Source organism: Carassius auratus, chromosome 23 (assembly GCF_003368295.1).
Source record: "Carassius auratus strain Wakin chromosome 23, ASM336829v1, whole genome shotgun sequence".
NCBI classification, from domain to species: Eukaryota; Metazoa; Chordata; class Actinopteri; order Cypriniformes; family Cyprinidae; genus Carassius; species Carassius auratus.
In genome coordinates, this window is record NC_039265.1 from 8,860,556 (window position 1) to 8,869,394 (window position 8,839).

An 8,839-nucleotide genomic window follows, 5' to 3' on the forward strand; every position below is an offset into this window, starting at 1 on the left:
ATATATATATATATATAATCCCACTAACACACTAGGCAAGACAAGGGCAAGTTTATTATATTAGCACATTTCCATACCACAATGGTGCCGATCTGAATCAACCGAGTCGCGAACATGCTCCGAAGTGCCGATCAGAATCAACCGAGTCGCGAACAGGCTCCGAAGTGCCGATCTGAATCAACCGAGTCGCGAACAGGCTCCGAAGTGCCGATTCTGAATCAACGAGTCCGCGAACAGGCCTCCGAAGTCCGATCTGAATCAACCGAGTCGCGAACAGGCTCCGAAGTGCCGATCTGAAAACTTCGAAACTAAAAAACAACTCTATTTCTCAATAACTCTAATAACTCTACAATTCTATGAAAGACTCAGATCAAGTAATCTAAAATAAATCACTATAGTAAAAGAGAAATAATAAGAGGAGTGAAGATTCCTACCCTTCTGCTGTGTTTGGTCCTCACACACGCAATTACAGCGCTAAATCAAATCATCTGTGCTTAATTATTATACATTTACTTCATTGTCAGCTTCTGGTTCTTCATTTATTATTGTTCAATGAACTGTTTGAAACAAAACAAAAAGCTGTACTTCAGTAATAATTCAAAATTATAAAAAATAAAATATATAAAATAATGGTTTCTATTTTAATATTCTTTAAAATATAATTTATTTCTGTGATGTGCAGCTGTATCTTCAGCATCATTCCTCCAGTCTTCAGTGTCACATGATCTTTAGAAATCATGAAAATATGATGATTTATTATTATAACTATTAATAGTTGTGCTACCAATATTATTTTGGAATCTGCGATATTTTTTCAGGATTCTTCGATGTATAATTTTTTAAAGAACAGCGTTTATTCAAAATATAATTTAACACATCCTGAATAAAAGATTATAAGATCTAATAAAGAATACAGTTTCTTATAAAAAAAGGAAGGATAAAAATTTACTACCCCAAAACTACTGAACTGTAGTGAATATTGTTAGAAAATATATATATATTTTAAATAAATGCTTTTCTTTTTAACTTTTTATTCATCAAAGAATCCTGAAAAAAGTATCACAGATTGCAAAATAATATTTATCAGCAAAACTGTTGATAATTCTAATAATAAATCATCATATTATTCTGATTTCTGAAGATCATGTGACACTGAAGAATGGAGGAATGATGCTGAAAATACAGCTGCACATCACATAAATAAATGACACTTTCATGTATATTAAAATAGAAAAATGTTAATAATATTTGACAATATTACATGTTTTCCAGTAGCTTTGATCAAATAAATGCTGTCTTGATGAGTAAAATAAATTCCTGTAAAAAAAGCATTAAAAATCATTCTGATCCCAATCTCTGACTAGTACTGTGTGTATGTGTGTGTGTGTGTGTGTTTTATATATATATATATATATATATATAATATATATATATATATATATATATATATATATATATATATATATATATACATATATATATATATATATATATATATATATATATATATATATATATATAATCCCACTAACACACTAGGCAAGACAAGGCAAGTTTATTTATATAGCACATTTCATACACAATGGTGCCGATCTGAATCAACCGAGTCGCGAACATGCTACGAAGTGCCGATCAGAATCAACCGAGTCGCGAACAGGCTCCGAAGTGCCGATCTGAATCAACCGAGTCGCGAACAGGCTCCGAAGTGCCGATCTGAATCAACCGAGTCGCGAACACGCTCCGAAGTCCCGATCTGAATCAAACGAGTGGCGAACAGGCTCCGAAGTCGCGATCTGAATCAACCGAGTCGCGAACAGGCTCCGAAGTCGCGATCTGAATCAACCGAGTCGCGAACAGGCTCCGAAGTCCCGATCTGAATCAACCGAGTCGCGAACACGCTCCGAAGTCCCGATCTGAATCAAACGAGTGGCGAACACGCTCCGAAGTCCCGATCTGAATCAACCGAGTGGCGAACAGGCTCCGAAGTCCCGATCTGAATCAACCGAGTGGCGAACAGGCTCCGAAGTGCCGATCTGAATCAACGGAGTCGCGAACACGCTCCGAAGTGCCGATCTGAAAACTTCGAACAAAGAATGTAAAAAATAAATGCATTTCAATATAGTAATAATAATTAAGAATGGTCTTTCTCTATGTTATATTAACAGCCTAACTTTTAACGAGCAATGCACCATAAGATCACATTTAAACTATAAAAAACACTATATTTCAGCCTATATTAATAACCTCTATGTAAGGAAACGTTGAATACCGTACTCATCAAATTCATTAAACACGTTATTAAATCATAATTCATTTTTAAACATTGACAGGAACTTTCAGAGCTGATTCCAAGGTTACTGCGTTTATAAAACAACTCTATGAAAGACTCAGATCACGTATCTAAAAATAATTCGCTATAGTAAAAGAGAAATAATAAGAGGAGTTTCCTACCGTTCTGCAATGTTTGGTCTTCACGCACGTCTGACGCTCCGCGGCGCGTCTCCGCCCCTCACACGCGCGAATACTGCACTAAATTAATCATCATTACTAATTATTATACATTTATTTCATTGTCAGCTTCAGGTACTTCATTTATTATTCGTCAATGAACTGTATGAGGGTCATTATATGAAAACGTGCCATTTTGTGTCCCTCAGAAAAAAAAGCTCTGTAAACCTTAATAAACCAAAAAACAAATAAAATATTTTATAATTTAGTTTCCATAATATGTCTCGTAATATAAGAATGAATTAATTTCTGCTTCTTTTGTTTTTAAAGGATTTTAATCACATTTTTGTGCAAAGCATCTTGCAGAAATGTTGAAAATGGCCTGTTCCTCAGTATGATTTGTCTATTTCAACTTGCTATGGAGGCCAAAAAAGTCAAGCTATCATAAAAAACATATACTAGTATAAAGCCTTAAGTGATCCCAAACTCTGACCTGTGTGTGTGTGTGTGTAGCACTTACACACTAATCCTCACAATAATAAAGATGTTAAATACTCATCTGAGGAGGAAACAGTGTTGCATCATAATGAAAAGAAGTGTGACGTGCACTTTTCTGTAAACTAAGACAAACATTTTCACTGATTTAGGGTAGAGTAAAAATATTTACTGTATTGCGAAATGTTAGTTCATACTTGCAATATTACCTTTTCTTTTCATCGTCATCGTTAAGAGTTCATGATCATTTCTGTTCAACTTTATGTTTCAGGTGATAAATCCATCCACAATTCATGCAACACAACACATGCAACTGAGGTACAAGAAGACGTGACTTCCAAAAGTCATTGAAATCATTTAAAAATCAAATCGACCGGTTAAAAAAAGGCCTCAGGTCCAAATATTAATTTATCACGAATTAACTGTTTGACAACCACTTCCTGCTCTGATGTCCAGATCTGAATTTAAAAAAAGAAATCACAAACAGGCTCCGAAGTCCCGATCTGAATCAACCGAGTCGCGAACAGGCTCCGAAGTCCCGATCTGAATCAACCGAGTCGCGAACAGACAGCATTTATTTCATCAAAACTACTGGAAAACATGTAATATTGTGAAATATTATTAACATTTTTTTATTTTAATATAGATGAAAGTGTAATTTATTTATGTGATGTGCAGCTGTATTTTGAGCATCATTCCTCCAGTCTTCAGTGTCACATGATCTTCAGAAATCAGAATAATATGATGATTTATTATTAGAATTATCAACAGTTTTGCTGATAAATATTATTTTTGGAATCTGTGATACTTTCTTCAGGATTCTTAGATGAATAAAAAGTTAAAAAGAAGAGCACTTTGGAGCATGTTCGCGACTCGGTTGACTCATCAAGAGTAAAATAAATTCCTGTAAAAAATACATAAAAAATCATTCTGATCCTAATCTCTGACTGGTAGTGTGTGTATGTGTTTATATATATACTCCCACTAACACAGGCAAGGCAAGGCAAGTTTATTTATATAGCACATTTCATACACAGTGGTTTTCATACACAGTGGTGCTTCGCGAACAGGCTCCGAAGTGCCGATCTGAATCAACCGAGTCGCAAACATGCTCCGAGGTGCCGATCTGAATCAACATAGTCGCGAAAAGGCTCCGAAGTGCCGATCTGAATCAACCGAGTCGCGAACAGGCTCCGAAGTCCCGATCTGAATCAACCGAGTCGCGAACAGGCTCCGAAGTGCCGATCTGAATCAACCGAGTCGCGAACAGGCTCCGAAGTGCCGATCTGAATCAACCGAGTCGCGAACACGCTCCGAAGTCCCGATCTGAATCAACCGAGTCGCGAACATGCTCCGAAGTCCCGATCTGAATCAACCTAGTCGCGAACAGGCTCAGAAGTGCCGATCTGAAAATTTCGAAACTAAAAAAACAACTCTATTTCTCTAATAACTCTACAATTCTATGAAAGACTCAGATCAAGTATCTAAAAATAGATCACTATAGTAAAAGAGAAATAATAAGAGGAGTGAAGTTTCCTACCGTTCTGCTGTGTTTGGTCCTCACACGCGCAATTACAAAGCTAAATCAATCATCTGTGCTAATTATTATACATTTACTTCATTGTCAGCTTCTGGTTCTTCATTTATTATTGTTCAGTGAACTGTTTGAAACAAAAAAAAAGCTTTATTTCAGTAATAATTCAAAATTATCAAAATAAAATATATAAAATAATGGTTTCTATTTTAATATCCTTTAAAATATAATTTATTTCTGCGATGTGCAGCTGTATTTTCAGCATCATTCCTCCAGTCTTCAGTGTCACATGATCTTTAGAAATCATGAAAATATGATTATTTCTTATTAGAACTATTAATAGTTGTGCTACCAAATATTATTTTGGAATCTGCTACTTTTTTCAGGATTCTTCGATGTACAATTTTTTTTTTAAAGAACAGTGTTTATTCAAAATATACAGTATTGTTCAAAATAATAGCAGTACAATGTGACTAACCAGAATAATCAAGGTTTTTCGTATATTTTTTTATTGCTACGTGGCAAACAAGTTACCAGTAGGTTCAGTAGATTCTCAGAAAACAAATGAGACCCAGCATTCATGATATGCACGCTCTTAAGGCTGTGCAATTGGGCAATTAGTTGAATTAGTTGAAAGGGGTGTGTTAAAAAAAATAGCAGTGTGGCATTCAATCACTGAGGTCATCAATTTTGTGAAGAAACAGGTGTGAATCAGGTGGCCCCTATTTAAGGATGAAGCCAACACTTGTTGAACATGCATTTGAAAGCTGAGGAAAATGGGTCGTTCAAGACATTGTTCAGAAGAACAGCGTACTTTGATTAAAAAGTTGATTAGAGAGGGGAAAACCTATAAAGAGGTGCAAAAAATGATAGGCTGTTCAGCTAAAATGATCTCCAATGCCTTAAAATGGAGAGCAAAACCAGAGAGACGTGGAAGAAAACGGAAGACAACCATCAAAATGGATAGAAGAATAACCAGAATGGCAAAGGCTCAGCCAATGATCACCTCCAGGATGATCAAAGACAGTCTGGAGTTACCTGTAAGTACTGTGACAGTTAGAAGACGTCTGTGTGAAGCTAATCTATTTTCAAGAATCCCCCGCAAAGTCCCTCTGTTTAAAAAAAGGCATGTGCAGAAGAAGTTACAATTTGCCAAAGAACACATCAACTGGCCTAAAGAGAAATGGAGGAACATTTTGTGGACTGATGAGAGTAAAATTGTTCTTTTTGGGTCCAAGGGCCACAGGCAGTTTGTGAGACGACCCCCAAACTCTGAATTCAAGCCACAGTACACAGTGAAGACAGTGAAGCATGGAGGTGCAAGCATCATGATATGGGCATGTTTCTCCTACTATGGTGTTGGGCCTATTTATCGCATGCCAGGGATCATGGATCAGTTTGCATATGTTAAAATACTTGAAGAGGTCATGTTGCCCTATGCTGAAGAGGACATGCCCTTGAAATGGTTGTTTCAACAAGACAATGACCCAAAACACACTAGTAAACGGGCAAAGTCTTGGTTCCAAACCAACAAAATTAATGTTATGGAGTGGCCAGCCCAATCTCCAGACCTTAATCCAATTGAGAACTTGTGGGGTGATATCAAAAATGCTGTTTCTGAAGCAAAACCAAGAAATGTGAATGAATTGTGGAATGTTGTTAAAGAATCATGGAGTGGAATAACAGCTGAGAGGTGCCACAAGTTGGTTGAGTCCATGCCACACAGATGTCAAGCAGTTTTAAAAAACTGTGGTCATACAACTAAATATTAGTTTAGTGATTCACAGGATTGCTAAATCCCAGAAAAAAAAAATGTTTGTACAAAATAGTTTTGAGTTTGTACAGTCAAAGGTAGACACTGCTATTTTTTTGAACACACCCCTTTCAACTAATTGCCCAATTGCACAGCCTTAAGAGCGTGCATATCATGAATGCTGGGTCTTGTTTGTTTTCTGACAATCTACTGAACCTACTGGTAACTTGTTTGCCACGTAGCAATAAAAAATATACTAAAAACCTTGATTATTCTGGTTAGTCACATTGTACTGCTATTATTTTGAACAATACTGTAAATCTTTTCTAACAATATTAATCTTTGATATCACTTCTTATCAATTTAACACATTCTGAATAAAAGATTCTAAGATCTAATAAAGAATAAACTTTCTTATATAAAAAAAGAAAGGATAAAAATTTACTGACCCCAAAACTATTGAACTGTAGTGAATATTGTTAGAAAATATTACTTTTTTAAATAAATGCTCTTCTTTTTAACTTTTTATTCATCAAAGAATCCTGAAAAAAAGTATCACAGATTCCAAAATAATATTTATCAGCAAAACTGTTGATAATTCTAATAATAAATCATCTATTCTGATTTCTGAAGATGTGACACTGAAGACTGGAGGAATGATGCTGAAAATACAGCTGCAGATCACATGAATACATTACACTTTCATGTATATTAAAATAGAAAAATTTGAATAATATTTCACAATATTAAATGTTTTCCAGTCTTGCTCTTTCTGTCTCTCTCTCCGTTATAGATCGCTAATTGGATTCCAGCTGATGTCTATCATTCATCAGTATTGAGTGAATGCTACAGAGATCCAAGTTGTATAAGACGGCAAAGAAATAATGCTGGAGGACTGACGGCTATGCGCTCACTCTTTATCCTGATCCAGATTGGTGTTATTCTGTGTATCTCAGTGTGAAAAAGTGTGGTCTTTATTAACTTTGTGAATTAACTTGTCAATTACAAACTATGAGAGAGTGTGTGAACGTTTTTATGATTATTTTGTGTTCTTTTTTAATTTATGTAAATACCTTTGATTGTATTTCTTAGGAAGTGGTTGGGAGAGGGTACTATTTGTTTTGAATACAATTTTTTTTTTATGTTTATGGTAGACAGGGAGATAGGTAAGACTCTGTCATTTCTTTTCTTTTTCTTTTTTTTTAGTTAAGGTTATTTAGAGTTTCTGTGTTTAGCTAGAGGGTTTTTTGTTTGTTATGTTGGCCTGGCCTGGCCCTCTCCTGAAGATTTGCTTCCTTTGTTATTAGTAAATTAAGTTATTTGCTTAATTTAGTGTTTGTGCTTTTCTGGATCAGGGGATTGATGTGACCATCAGACTTTTGTTTATTTACATTTTGTTACAACTTCATTTAACCCCTAGATTAAAAGTGAGGTTCGTAACAATGAGTAAAATAAATTCCTGTAAAAAAAAACATTAAAAATCATTCTGATCCCAAACTTTGACCGGTAGTGTATGTATGTATGTATGTATATGTGTGTATATATATATATATATATATATATATATATATATATATATATATATATAAGCCCACTAATACACTAGGCAAGGCAAGTTTATTTATATAGCATATTTCATACACAATGGTTATTCAAAGTGCTTTAGATAAAATAATCAAAGAAAAAAATAAAATAAAACAAGCAATTTTAAAACTTTTAAAATGATTAAAAAATTTACTTAATTTAAATTCATTTAAAAACAGTTACAAAGTTATTTTACATAAAAAAAAACAGTGAAAATATAGTGCAATCAGTTCAGACATTACACAGTGCTCATTCAATAAATGCACAGCTAAACAGATGAGTTTTAAGTCTAGATTTAAATGTGAATAGTGTTTTAGCACATCTGGTCTCTTCTGGAAGCTGATTCCAACTGCGAGCGGCATAGAAACTAAAAGCAGATTCCCCTTGTTTTGTGTGAACCCTTGGTATTTTTAACTGAATCGATCCTAATGATCTGAGTGCTCTGTTAGGTTTATATTCAGTGAGCATATCTGCAACTGCAGTTTTTAAGGAGTTTGGAAATGTCCCAGAAAGAAGTGAGGTGTTCACCACTTCTAAGAGATCTGCTTCTAAGCAGTTAAGCACACTGTTGAAAAAAGATGTGGGAAGTGTGTCAAGATAGCAGGTATGTCTTCCAGAATGTTGCTATCAATTGCTTCAAAAATAGACATAGTATCTTTTTGATATTGTGGCTGAATCTGTCTGACCTCTGAGTTACTTGAGGATGTGCTAATCGCCTTCCTGATATCTTCTCAGAAAAGAAGGATGCAAACTCAATGCATTTGCTGTCTGAGAGCATTTCACTGGGAATCTGACTTCAGTCTATGTCTCGTAACTTTGAACGCTCCTCTGGTTTCAGTTGTGTTTTTGTTAATTTTGGTGACGTATAAATAAAGTCTTCCCATCTGCCTGCACTTGAGTCTTCGCCTCTTGCGATCCGTGACACTACGGCCTTTAATAACAATGGATGAAAAGTATAGAGCCCTACTGATGATTAAATCTAGAGTGTGTTCACCTTTGTGTTCGGGTCCATGCACATGCTGAAT